Genomic DNA, 14984 nt, shown 5'->3' with positions numbered 1-14984 from the left:
TGGTCTGCTATATCAGATTTTATGTGCTGACATAATTTTCAGTATTTCTAGCTGTTCACAGTTGTGTGTGTTGAGCATTGGAGTTCTGGGCCTTGTCTTTGGAGATAGCCTTTGCCATTATGTCTCAATGTCGATGGTGCGGTGGATTGGTACACAATGAAGGTATCATGATTGTTGCTTGGATACTTCACATTGACTTGCATGATTGGCTGCCCATGGTCGCTCATCAACTGCACTTTAAGCTTGTAGTGTCTGAGAACTTCCATCCCATTTGGGCAGGTTCGGCAAGAGGAGCAAAAAAGTTTGCGAGATTTTCAATTCACATTTCATACCGATGTAAACACGTGACTCAATTATCTCCACCAGTGACTTGGCAGTCCAGACTCAGCACCCCCGCAGTTCCCCACCCTGTCAGAAAGTCCATTCATGTCAGTTTGAGGACCGACCTGTGTGAAACCTGGTCTCCCAAGGGATGCAGCTGGTGAGCAGACCTCCCGGAGGAGCTCAGGTCAGTGAATCACTCAGGCGGTAGAGGGTAATACCTGGGCACCACAAACAGTGCAGTTGGTACCCACCCACTATTGGTTTTACCGAATAAAGGGTAAATTCTGGCCACAGTCCTACAGCAAGTTCTCCTGCAGTTGATGTAGCGAGCCAACCAAAAGGCCGTTAATTCCGTCAGCACTGTTAATTCCTGCTGGTGGCCAGGATAGGAAAGTCCCACTTTTGGGGGTTAATTTTTAGCCTGTGTTCACCGTCAGAGAGTATCAGGAAACACAATTTACTCCAGAGAGATCACGTTCCACAATTTCCCCTGCCCCTCACGAGGACCATACCAATAAAAGGAAAGAACCTCATTTAAATGTATAATAATAAATTTTAATATCATAACCATCCACCGCAAGATATTGGCCCCTCTATTTTAAATAGATTCACCCAGATATGAGCCTGTTGTGGGGATCCCCCAGGGCATAAAAGTGAGTATAGCCCTAGGGGAGAGGAACATGGCTTGGCTGATTTTTCCGATAATTAACAATGGTTTCATGGTCATCAGTAGATTCTTAGGGCCCAATTTAACAATCACATTACGCCCATTTTCGGGCACAAAAACTTGGTAAAGTCAGGCTAAGACAAGTAGCGCGATCCGTGCCCACCTCCGCACCAGTTCCCCTTTACCAAGACCTGAAAATGGATGCAATCGGGACAGCACCCAAAACAGGCATGATGGCCTTTAAATGCATTTAAATTGACTTAATGGGCTGCACGCCCAACTTTACCATCACTTCCCCCTCTACCACCATGTTTGTCCATCATGGAATTGGCGCAAAACAGACACGCTCCATATAAGTCCGATTTGGGTGCTCCAGTTACTGAGGAGTTAGGTGCCAAGCATCTGACGGCTCTTTGCTTGAGTCCAGTGTAGGGGGGAAGGGAAGGTGTACCACTGCCACTCTGCTTGAGATTTGTGGGGGGAGTCTGCTGCCACTCTGCCTGAGATCAGTGACGGGAAAGGGTTGGCCCACTGCCACTCTGCCTCAGATCAGTGAGGGGGAAGAAGCCTGCGATCGGTCTCGGTGGCGGGGGTGGTGTAGAGAAAGGGGCCAGTCATGTTGCGGGGGTGGGCAATGTCTGGGGGTGGGGGGGGGGGTCGTCAGAGGGAGACATTATCTAGCCTGGGAGGGATGTGGCATGGGAGCAGCAATCTATCATTTTGCTTCTGCGCATGCACAGTTGGAGGCACTAATTGGAGCTGCAGGGTTTCGGGTGCATTAAGCCCCACGCACAAGCTTGTGCAGTGTGATTTGGAATCGCTGATATTTTTTCAGGCAGAGTGCGTACAGAGGCGCCAAAGAACGGGTCTAAAAGTTGGATTTGAAACAGTCTCAGTATCAAGTCTGCCCAGCACTTAGAATCAAAATGGGGCCCTTAATTCCAGAGTTTTTTATTGAATTCAAATTCCACCATCTGCAGTGGCAGGATCTGAACCTGGATTCCTGGAACATTAGCTGAGTTTCTGGATTAGTCCAGTGATAATATGATTAGGCTATTGCCTCCCACATGGTAAATAATTAATTAAGATTGGAGAATGTGGAGTTGGGGGGCAAGGGACAGAATGGATTCCAAGCTGCCTTCAGTATAGAAAACAGAGAGTGGGGAGTAAAGGGTACTTACTGAGGGGTAAAAAATAGAAAATGATGTTACCCAGACAGTAGTGAGAAACCAGTACCATAAGGAACAGTTGAAGCAAATAGTATGGATGCTCAATGAAGTCTTGATTAAACAGATGATGAAGTTTATCACAGCTTTATGCTTCCTGATTGCCATTTTCACTGAGGATTCATTTGTTTTAAACTTTTTATACTCGTCTTAGATATTCCTCTTATTTATGTCAAATTCTTTCCTTTGACTTGAGTGATTGCAATTTGGAAAGACTTGTCTTCCCTAGTGAAAACTTGGAGAAAATAATAACTTTGCATATTAAACACCTAAGTTCATCTTAATTTTCTGTTTCATTTGCAACTTTAATGAGTTTCACTTCTCTGACAACCCACTGTTCGTTAAAGCATTGAAAAAAAACAATAACTTTGGTTTACATCTGCCACTGAGTTTTCACCCAATCATTTTTTATATCTCTTTCCAATATTTTCAGACTAGCTATGAGGAAACAAAAAGCCTTGTCATTCTTATTGTGCAACATGGTGATGCTAAAATCCTGTTAATGGATTCATGTTTTGCAAGTAGGAAATAAAGGTGTCTTAATTAGGAATCATGTAACTCACATCAGGTTGTCATAAGTTGTGAAACAAAATAGATAGGGAAGAACTTTGTTCCCATTGTGCCTGATTTTTGAACTTTAGGGAAGGGGTTGGAGGGGCAGGACCACATGTTCGATCCCTAAAATTCCCACTGGCTGCAAAAGTGGAAGCCGATGATTTCCAAGCCACTGGGACTTGCTTGAAACAAATGACAAAAACTTTGAATATGCTAATGAAGGAAAGCCTGTTTTTAGGACTTCAATGAAACCTGCAATTCTTCATAGAAATCAGGCCTGAAGACCAAACTGGAGCCAACCTTGGGCTTCTATTTTCCAGTACTATTTCCAGGTGTGCTGCTTGCTTTGTGTAGGAACAAATCCAAACACAATTTATTCTCCATCTTTTTAAACTCTCAATTGTGACTCTGCATCAAAAGAGGCTTTTTGCATGGCTGTCAAATGTTCGACTTTGTGAATCATGTTTCTGTTGTGACAATTGAGATTTATTTCACACCTCTAATTATTCAGAGCATAGAAATGTTCAATTACTATATAGGTGTCTCCAACTCCATCCATTTTGGAAAACTGTCATTCATTTGATGTTTGAAAGTATTACGAAACCATAACTTGTGAATATGTGTTGTATGATTAAATTAAAGGTATGGTTACTGATAAAGGAGGAAACACTAGGCTGAATTTGAGGAAGGTGGCGGGGTGCAGTTGTGGTCCCCTGCTCCTGACAAAATGACAGGAGGAGCTAACCATGATCACAATGGCTGCCCCACAGCAATTTATCACTGGGAGCAAAATTAATTGCTTTAAGATGAGACTTCTGCCTCTGTCAATCGTAGAGTGCTGCCAGTCAATTAGATGACCAGAAGGCCTGTAGTCCAGCAGTGCTAGACAGGATCAGTGACTTCTGCTGAGAAGCACAAGTAAGTCTGGTGTTGGGGACTTAAGTGGGGTTAAGGGGGAAGGTTTAAGGGTGGAGATAATCTGGTGGGATGTGGGGTGCCTCTGATGGACCCCAGAAGTCTTCGAAGTGGATCCTCTCCATTTGATCGACACCAGCCTGTGCAACTAAAGTTTCCACATTGTGTGGTCCTTCACCCCACAGGTAACGTATTAGCAGCGGCAGAATGAAGCCATTCCATGACCTTGAATTTGTTGCTTAAGGATTTTGAGTGGACCTACCTCGCATTCAGTTGATTATTCTCTACACCCTAGCTATGATTGTAACACCACATTCTGCACTCTCTCCTTTCCTTCTCTATGAACAGAATGTTTTGTCTGTATAGAAGAAACAATACTTTCCACTTTATGTGAATACATGTGACAATGATCAATCAAATCATTAGGTACAATGGTGAGGAGGTAGCTGACACTTCCCCACCCTATGTAAAATTACAGACAGCTTGAATGCAGGTGGATAGATGGCCCACTGGAATTTATCAGTCGGTGGTGGGGGGGGCAGGCTGGAGAAAAATCCAACCCACTATCTCAACCTTGCCTGGCCTTCTGATGGATAGGTAAAACATTCTTTGTTATTTAAAATACATTAATCTGTGACTACAGGGAGATGGCTTGCCAAATTTATTCAAATAACTGAATTTCAATTCATGATTTACACAGTTAAGTGAAAGAGATTTAAAATTCTCCAGACTGATGATGCCTACAGGAAAGCATGGTAGGAAGATTTAATTAATCTAGCATATCCAAAGGGTTGCTTCATTTCCCACACAGCACTCCACACTGTGATCTAGAAATGATATCATCAAATTGAATGATAGGTTTTGCATTTTGACTTTTTCAATTGTAAATTTAAGTCAAGTTTTTTGGACCAAAGCTCTGCTGCCTGTATTTTCTAAAAACTATTCATGTTATAGTTTGCAATACCAAGGGAAGAATTGTTTTCAGTTGCAGTGATAATAAGGAATCATGACCAGCTTCGCAAAGGCATTTTAAATAATTTTATTCACAGGTAACTCACTTTCATGGCATTTCCTCTACTGATGGAACTACAGGCCCAAACTTGTACCTGACTGTCCAAAGGTGTAGACATGTTTTTTATTCATTCTAATAATCTGAAATCAAATATATTGATTTGCTGATTCACTATTTTATTGCATACCCATGTTTTTGAGCCATATTTAAATATGGATATTACTATTGTGTTATGGTTCAGGTCAGAAACTCCAAAGTATTGTGAAGCCCACCTGTTTTGCATCTTGAATTTGGCTAGGAAGAGCACTTCAGGTGTGATCCAAAAGACCCACAAGGGAGCTTTTATCAAACAAAGTTTATTTAAGAATACAGGGGGCAATTCTCCCAAAGATGTTCTAAGTGCTGAATTTGCGGGAAAATGGTGTAAACCAGTTTTTTCAGTGGGAGTTCACACTCGAATCTCCCACACTTTGTGCACTGCAGAGGTCACAATCATTAAAAGCTTGGGGGCCAGGGCCTATTCATACCAGAGTCTGACAATTCTGGAACTCTGTGCGTCTGCAGTGGCCTTGATCTGTCAACCTGCAGTTTGCTGGCTAGCTGGATCGCTGGCCAATCCAGGACCATTGCAGTGCTGCCCCTCCACCCCCCACAGCCTGCTCTTCGCCTCCACAAAATTCCCAGGCCAGCCCTGACACCCCCCCATCCCGGAGTGTCTCGATCTGTGATCCTTCCCCACAGACACTTCCCCAGCTGGGATGTGCAGATCCCTGCCAGCAGACACCCCCCACCCCCATAAGAGGCAGACCCTCCCAGGGTTACCAAACCCCCCCATTCCCAGGCCGCCCTATTCGCTGGCCTTCCTCCAATCCAGACCGATCCCATGCAGAGTGGCAGCAGGACACCCCACCCCCACAGATCGCCCCTAAACTATGCCCCCCAGTCCCTGCCCCCTAGGCCCCACTTATGGTACTGCCCCATGTCTGGTGGCCAGTGCCAAAGTACTGCCTGGGCAAGGGCACATTGCCCCTTGAGCAGTGCCAGGTGTCATAGGCTGGCACTGCCAGGGTACCCATGCCCAGGGAAGACCACCCCCTTGCTGCTTGACCCCCTGGGAGGAGCCCGATTGCCTCCCCCTTCACTCCAGCATGGTCAGATCTCTAGTTCTCCAAATGTGGAGAGTTAGTCTGAACCCGCTGGAGTGAAATTGTTCTGGTGGGGTGGGAGATGCTCGCGGACCTGGAGACTTCAGTCCTAGGCCCGCTAATCACATTAAAATAAGATTTAAAATAGAGTAAAATAACTTACCTGCTCTTCTCAACTGTTTTCAGCATGATCCCGACGACACTGGATATCTGGTGTTCAAAGATGCATGCGCAACGGGAACACATGCACGAATCCTGTGAATCAATCTGCACGCAATTCTCCCAACCGATTGTGCTAAAAATTAGCATGGCGGTATGGGAGAATTGCCCCCAGTTAACATGTATAGTAAGAAAATTAGCAAGAACTTTTATCAATTATGAACAAAAACCACACTAGTGTATAACCCTTAATGTATACATCAAATGATGTTCCAATCAAAACCAAAATCCAATAAACAAAACCCTTCAAACAGATTTATCACTGCATAGGCTAAAGCTCACATGATGCTGGAATCCAGTTCCTTGTGTTGAATACTCATTTCAAATGATCTTGAAAACCCAAAGCATTTTGTAGTGGGTATCCCCAAAACACTAAAGCACAGGTTCATTACTGCAGCATGGCAACAGACCTTCCTTTCAGCTAACTGGTAAAAGTTTCAAAGAAAAATAGAGAGTGATTTCTTTTCTTGCTTGCTTCTAAGACTGTCTCCAACACTGCAGCCAAAACCAAACTGAAAGCTGAAAAACTTTAGTCACCTGACCTCCCACAGTTTTTATCTCCTCCCAACAATGATATCACCTCAGGCTGTCAGCAGGAAACCAGTGAGACTGAGAGTTGCGGAAATCATGTTTTTAAAAAATAGATTTTAAAAATAGATTTAAGTGACTTTTTACCTGTTTTCTTAAAACATTTACTGACGTCACAACTATTAAGTACAGCTTTGAGATTGTGATTCATGTTACATTTACATAAATGTAAGAGAGTTTAATGGGGATCTTGTGACTGGAAAGCACTTCCCCCAGCCAGGAAAACAGTAGGACCAGTTCTACCATCAAGTTCTGCCCATTTTCAGGCACCGAAACTTGGTAAAGTTGGGTATGAGGCGAGTAGCGTGATCCACGCCACCTCCACACACCGGTTCCCCCTTCAATCAAGGCCTGAAAATGGACACAATTGGGACAACGCCCAAAACAGGCATGTCGGTTATTTAAATGCATTTGCATATATTTACATTGATTTAATGGGCTGCACGCCCAACTTTACGAGCACGTCCTGCTTTACCAGCACATTCGCCAATCCCAAATCAACACTGAAACAGACCTGCTCCATAAAAGTCCGATTCGGGCACTCCATCTGAGGGCTAGTGAGGAGGTAAGTGTACAGCACCCAATGGCTCTCTGCTGCTCATGGGTATCCTTCTGTTGCGGCCATTTTCTTTCTCAGGTCGGTGGAGGCTCTGCAAGTGTGTGTGGGGTGGGGGGCTGTTGCCCAGCAGGGTCACCGATGTCCAATTTGCAGCACGGACCAGGATCTCCGCACTGACCTTGGCTCTTGCGGTGCTGTTGGGTCCTTCCAGCTGAATGATGCGCACAAAGGCCTTGCAAATTGCACTGCTGCAGCCTCTCAACTTGTCAAGGAGCTGTGAATTTGGGGAGCATGTGGCTGGGGGAAATCAGGGGTCTGTGATTTTGGGGAGCACATGGCTGGGGGAATTAGGGGGGCTGTGAATGTGGGGAGCATGTGGCTGGGGGAACTGTGGGGTTGATGGGCTAGGGGCAAGCAACGTTCCTTAACCTCTACATGTGTCCCTCTCTATCTCCAAACATTACCCCACTTCAGAGTGACGAGATGGCTTTTGCGATGCAACCAATCGATCTTGCTGTTCTTTTGGCTGCTGCTGGACAGGAGGAAGAATTGCAGGCAGAGGAGGTCTAGGCCTTACCCCTCACAAAAGTAAAGGAGATGACCACCAGAAGCAGGAGGTATCCCCATTCACCTGGTGGGGAGCACAGGAGAAAGAGGGAGCCGTTTGTGCACGAGTGTCATTTGAACAGATGTACAGATGTCGCCAACATCACCGCCTCCGAAAAGAGAGAGTGCAACACCTGCACAACTTGTTGCAGGACCTGGCACCTAGGGGTGGGGAAGGGGGGGCACCCCCTCTTGGTGGCCGCTCTGAACTTATGCGACTGGTTCCTTCCAGAGCCCGAGCGGAGATGACTGTGGCATTTCCCAATCAGCTGTGCACACCTGCGTCAAGCAGTTCACTGAAGCCTGGCTGGGCAGTGCATCAAATTTAACCTGGCCCAGGCTCATCAGGAAGCAGGGTTCATAGCCATGGAGGGGATGCATAATGTACAGGGGGCCATCAACTGCGCCCATGTCACCCTCAGGCCTCCCCTACAGAATCCACAAAGGTTCATCAACAGAAAGGGGTTCCACTCCCTGAATGATCAACTAGTATGGGACCACAATACGAACATTATGCCTCCCAGAGGTATTTGAGGAGGAACCCAGGCTGCGGGGATGACTCGATGGTGATATGGGTTACCCGTCTCGGACAGGGCTGATGACGCCTGTGCAGAGCCTGTGTCTGAGGCAGAGACCCGCTATAATGAGGCCCATGTAGCCACCCGTGCGAGAGTGGAGAGGTGCGTCGGGCTCCACAAAATGTGATTCTGGTGCCCGGACCGCTCTGGCAGGGACTCTACAATACAGTCCTCTGATCTCTTCCTGCATGGTGGTGGTGTGCTGTGCCCTGTACAACCTGGCACAGCAGAGAGGTGACCTACTGGAGGAAGAGAACACGGAGGCCGACCAGCCGGGCGTCGCTGGGGAGGAGGCCACCCAGCAGGAGGAGAAGGAAGAGGAGGACTTGAAGAGGAAGAGCGCGCTGAGCAACACTATCCAGGCACTGGAGGCTGGCAGCTCAAATAAGGCATTGCGAGGGTGGCTAGGGGAGCCCTGATCACCAGGCAGTTCAGTCACTAGGGGTCTGTGTCTGTGGGTTCCATTCACCACCACAGCCCCCCCCCAAAATTCCTTCTATCTCCTACAATATTCTCACACGGGAGTGGTGGACCTGGGTCCACTTATTATTGAATTTCTTTGACAGGCAGGAGGGTGATGATGACTCGCTAAGCATCATTATAATGATACGCTGGTGTAAACTAGTCTGACTCCTATCTGAGCTCCACCTGCATGTTAGCATCTGAGCCCATGTCTGTGTGGTGGCTAAAGGATCTGAACCCCCCATACAGGACCCTGGAGTGGGTGGGTTGGAGAAGGGGAGAAAATTACTCGTAGGCTCTGGGAACCAATGGTTTCCTTTTCTCAGTGACACAGCATTGAGGGGTCTCCACATTTGACGTCAACAGGAAGTATCCCTCCGGCAATCGTCAAAGGAAGAGGATTCCTATTCGAGACAATTCTGAGACAAATTATTCACAGGTTGATGGTGAAAAAAACATTTGATAATTGCAATGAAGGTGTTTAAATAATATGTTTTAACATAGAAACTTGTGAATGGAAAACATTAAGGTGCTTAAAGATCTAACTAACCAGTGCAGCCCTTCACCCCTGCCATCTCAGCGCAACTACAGCTTCCTAACCTTATGTGGACTATCACTACGTCTCAGTGACTCCCCAGAATGTATATCGGAGGTGGAGGGGGCCAGCTGCTTACCTCACTCCATGGCCTGTGATGCGCATGGCAGACATCCTCTGAAGGCTCTGAACCTTGAGGGCCCCAGCTGGCTTCCAGGTACCTGCGACATTTCCATGACAACCTCTTCATCCCACAGTTCCTGAGATGCTCTGGTGTCAGGAAGTGGGGAGTCGGAACGTTTAACCACAGCCACAGTGTCCTGGCTGGAAGGCCCTGGCATGGGCTCGAGCCTTTCCTCCTCCCTTGGGGTTCCTGTGGGTCCCTGGGTCATTCCATGAGATGGCAGTGTCTTTGCAGTGAGCTCCAGAAGCTTTGGCATCACCTAGCCCTGCCAGTCCTGGAGGACCACCTGTGCCCTACCCATGGTGGTCAAGCCCTCTGCTAAGGCCACCTGTCAATGGTCACAACAAATGCCCTTTGAGACCCCTCAAACATGAGCCTCTGGGGCACGTTCTCAAGGACTGCTGTCATGTGTCTCAGCACTGTCCCACTGGGTTTCCTGCAAACTCTCAAGCCTCTCAGCCATGGACCACAGAATCTTGAGAAACCTGTTCAGTCCCTCAGCTGTGGCCCACTGTGACTCCAGCTGTTGCCCTCTGGGACTCTACTGTGACTTGGCCATTGCTTGGAGCCTGCCACTCATGGTGAAGATCCCCTGCCCCAGCCTTTCCACTGCAGACCACCCTTGCAGTGTTACAAAGAACAGTACGGCACAGGAAACAGGCCCTTTGGCCCTCCAAGCCTACACCACTCACACGCCCAACTAGACCATTCGTTTGTCTCTCTCTATTCCCAGTCTGTTCATGTGGCTCTCTAGATAAGTCTTAAACGATCCCAGCGTGTCTGCCTCAACCACCTTGCTTGGTAGTGCATTCCAGGCCCCTACTACCCTCTGTCAAATACGTCTCCCTGACATCTGTGTTGAACCTTGCTCCCCTTACTTTGAACTTGTGACCCCTTATGTTCGTCACCTCTGACCTGGGAAAAAGCTTCCAGCTTTTCACCCTATGCCCTTCATAATTTTATACACTTCTATTAGGTTGCACCTCATCCTCCGTCTTTCCAGGGAGAACACCCCCAGTTTGCCCAATCTCTCCTCATGGCTAAGACCCTCCATACCAGGCAACATCCTGGTAAACCTTTTATGTACTCTCTCCAAAGCCTCCGCGCCCTTCTGGTAGTGTGGCGACCAGAACTGGACGCAGCATTCCAAATGTGGCCTAACCAACGCTCTATATAGCTGCAACAACATATGCCAACTTTTATACTCTATGCCCTGTCCAATAAAGGCAAGCATGCCATATGCCTTCTTCACCACCTTCTCCACCTGTGCTGGCACCTTTAGGGATCTGTGGACTTGCACCCCCATGTCCCTCTGTGTGTCTATACTCCTGATGGTTCTGCCATTTATTGTATAGCTCCCCCCTACATTAGATCTACCAAAATGCATCACTTCGCATTTATCTGGATTAAATTCCACTTGCCATTTCTCCACCCAATTTTCCAGCCTATCTATAAACTGCTGTTGGACTGGGAAACATGAAAGACAAGCAATAGCTGGTCCGCCTGAAAGCTTTGGGACTGCTGCCAACAGCCTCTCAGTTGATCCAATGTTGCCATCAGTCCCTCCTGCATTCCCTGGTTCTGTTCCTGCACCTCCAGCAGCTGAGGGAGAAATGATCGCAGAAGCCTAAATAGCCTGGGGCCAACCGAGTTCTTGCCTCCGGCAGGCCCCTGCATGCCAGAGGCCTCGGACGTTCCCTCCTGTTCCCAATGTACATCAACAGATGTCTTGTGCTCGCCAGAGAGTGACCCAGAAGCCTCACCATGAACTGGACCGACCGACGTGTCAGTATCTGGGATGGTGAACCGCGAGGTGGAAGCTGACAAATAAATGGTGCCACCCTTGGAGGTCCCTTCACGCATATTCTCTGAGGACTTGTCCAAGCTGTCCTGAACAGGATGAGTGGGAGCTGCAGCAGGGGCCTGTAGTCCAGAAGACCACAGGGAGTTTGGTCCTGCCCCTGCAACACAGGACATAAGGTTAAGTGTAAAGGAGGGAGAGGAATCTGGGATACATTGAAAGTAGAACAAAGCACCAAGAAAATTACATCACATGAACAGGCCCTTTAGCCCTCCAAGCCTGTAATGACCAGGCTGTTCATCTGATTTGTAGCCCTCACCTTTCCAGAGACCATATGCCTCTATTCCCATCCCATTCATGTAGCTATAAAATGCCCCTTAAAGGTCAGTTTGACAACCTTCCTGGCAGTGAGTTTTAGGCACTCATTACCCTGTCTGTGCAAATAAACATGCTTCATACACTCCCTTTAAACCTTGCCCCTCACATCCAAAACTCATGCCCCTGAGAATTTGCCTCAAATTGAGTGAAGGATTGACAGGTGCTCACATCTGGACAGCAGATCGACCATGCTGTTGCTGACAGCCCACATCTCCCCTTTTCCGGAGAGTTCCAGCACCCGATCCTCAGAGGAAGTGAGGACCTGGAGGTCTGCCTCACCACCCTGTCTTCATCCTCTCACAAGTGTTATGGTCAGGCTTCTCCTGTGGAGACAGGATGATGTGGAGATGCCGGCGTTGGATCGGGGTAAACACAGTCAGAAGTCTTACAACATCAGGTTAAATTCCAACAGGTTTATTTGGTAGCAAAAGCCACTAGCTTTTGGAGCACTGGCTGCCCCTTCATCAGGTGAGTGGGAATTCTAATCCCTTCACTCACATTGTCTGTACCTTTAAGACTTGATTAGCTGTAAAGACTCGTGTTCCAATCATTATTTTGTAAATTGTGTTTGTGTCTTTATAGGCGCTGTTTGTGATTAGAATTCCCACTCACCTCAAGAAGGGGTAGCAAGCACTCCAAAAGCTAGTGGTGTTTGCTACCAAATAAACCTGTTGGGCTTTAACCTGGTGTTGTCAGACTTCTTACTGAGACAGGATGAGCCATGAAAGAAATGATGGTGTGACTCCTGCAGAGTATCATGTGGTGGTCCTTAGGGGGCAAGCGCAGTGGGGTTCTGCAGGGCTGGGGTGGTAGGAAGGAGCTGCTTCAGGGTCAGGAGATGGAAACATGCAGGGTGCTGGGGATGGGAGGATTTGGAGGAGATTTCAGGGAAGATGCAAGATGGGGTTCAGCACTCACCCTTGCTGCCTAGCTGAGGTCATTGACCTTTTTCCAGCACTGCTTTCCAGTTCAGGGGGCCAGTACAATGGCACTGACTGAAGCAGCAACTGCCTGTCAGGCTACATTGCCATTAGCTGCACCACTCCCACTCCCACTCCCCCCAGGTCTGCATCCTCCTGGGGAAAGAGAGTGTCTCACCTCCCCTCTGCTGCATCCAGTAGCCTGCCCAGATCACCCACAGAAAAATGGGGGGCTAGTTATGTACACATTGCCCTGTACTGCCTACCTGCCTGTCCATTCTTCAGTGTTTTAATGGAGCTGCCTCTCATTAGGGCAGATCAGCTGCAGACAGTTTGACAGAGCATTCCAGCAAGTTCCACGCAGTTTGCTTGTTAGCATTGAGGAGAAAGCAAGTGAGCATTTGCAGGTGTGCTGTTTTGATGAATTGGGGGGAGGCGGTGGGTGGATTAGTGCCTCAATGATTGGGGACGGGGTAGAGAGAGGGAGGTTTCACACAGCCATTGGAGTCTGGAGGAGATGGGAGCCTTGTCTGGCAGGATCCAGCGTGAGAGTAAGGGGGATCACCCTGGCTGATATCTGTAGGGTGGAGAAGGGGAGGGTGAATCTCTCTGCCTGAGATCAGCAGAGGTAAAGGGGGGTCCTCTGGTACTCTGTCTGAGATAAGTGGAGGGGAAGGGGGGCCCGTTGCCACTCTGTCTGAGATTGGTGAGGCAGAAGTGGGGTCCACTGCTACTGTGCCTGAGATCAGTGAGGGGAAGTGGGGAAGGGGGGATGGGTCTGTGATAGGTCTGGGTGGTGGGGGGAATGGGGGACAAGGGGGGTCAATAATGTTGTGGGGCTGGGGCAATGTCTGTAGGGGCCAGGGGAAAGAAATATCTAGCCCAGGGGAGATGTGGTAGGGGAGCATTTTTCTATCATTTTTTTCTGTGCATGCACTGTTGGAGGAGCCGATCAGAGCTGTAGGGTTTTGGGCACATTAAGCCTCACCAATATTTTTGCAGGCTGAGTGCATATGGGGCACCTGACCGATATGCCTATGGGTCTAAAAGTCAGATCTGTAACAGTCCCAGTTTCAAGTCCGCCAAGCACTTAGATTCAAAATTAAAATCGGGCCCATTATCTGTTTGGAAAAACAATGCTTTTTAACTGAATGAATAGTATCACTGATTCCACTGTCTTGTATAGATTATTATCTATTATACCAGTAAACAAAATGATCTTCTCTTCTGGTGATTTTGTTTGTTTGTATGTTACTCCAACCAATCTCATAATTCTTCACATTGTACTTCACCAACTATATCTTGCCCAAGCATTGTAACTGTCTAAAATCACAATTTATTTTACCATCCAACATCATATCATCAATAAACTTGGATACCACAAGAGGATTTTTCCCATCTCGCCTACCACAGGAATCATAGCAGGCAGGGAACAGACAATGCAAATGTCCATTAACCTTGGGCGGGACTTTTTGACTTTGGAGTGAGTGTAGTCAGAAAATGCCGCCGAGTGTATTCTGTCCATATAGTTTGTAAACAGCAGAGGCCCCAATACTGATCCTTGTGGCACACCTTAGTAACAACCTGAAAATGACATGGCAACTCCTGCTCTCATTTTACTGCCCATTACCAAATATTCAATCCATGTTTATACATTACCTCCAAACCCATAAGCCCTTTTTCAGGAATACCCTCTTGCGCAGCATCTAATGGAATGCATTCTGAAAGTCCAAACACATCACACCCACTGATTGCCCCTTATTCAACCTCAAAGCTTTGCTAAAAAAAGCTCCTTTCCATAAATTTGTGCTGACTCTTCCTAATCATATTATGATTTTCCAAGCGCCCTTTTTAATCACAGCCCTAAGTTTAGCTTCCAGTATTTTTGCTACTATTGATGTCAGGCTAACTGATCTGTGGATCGCTGTTTCACTCTCCCACCTGTTTTGAATAGCAGTTACATTTTCTACCTTCTAACACACATAGATTGTTTGAGAATCTAGGAATTTCTGGAAGAGCAAAATCAAGCATTCACTATCTTAATGCTGACTCCTTTAAAACCTTTGGATGTAATCCATAGTATCTATGAGATCTGCTGGCTTTTTATCGGGAATAATTTCCCTTTTGATCCTTGCTATATATTTAAGTAGTTGCAGATTGCTTTAAGAGCTGATCACATGATTTGATGGTGATGTCATTGTTTCAGAGCCTGATGTTTTATTTCAGTTTCCATTCTGTACAGAGAACAGCTTTTCAGTAACCACATCTATGTTACTTTGAATCTGCATGTGAAAACCATATATTTCCTTT

This window comes from Carcharhinus amblyrhynchos, chromosome 1, assembly GCF_965287045.1.
Source record: "Carcharhinus amblyrhynchos chromosome 1, sCarAmb.v2.hapA, whole genome shotgun sequence".
Taxonomy (NCBI): domain Eukaryota; kingdom Metazoa; phylum Chordata; class Chondrichthyes; order Carcharhiniformes; family Carcharhinidae; genus Carcharhinus; species Carcharhinus amblyrhynchos.
This window is presented reverse-complemented; position numbering follows the sequence as displayed.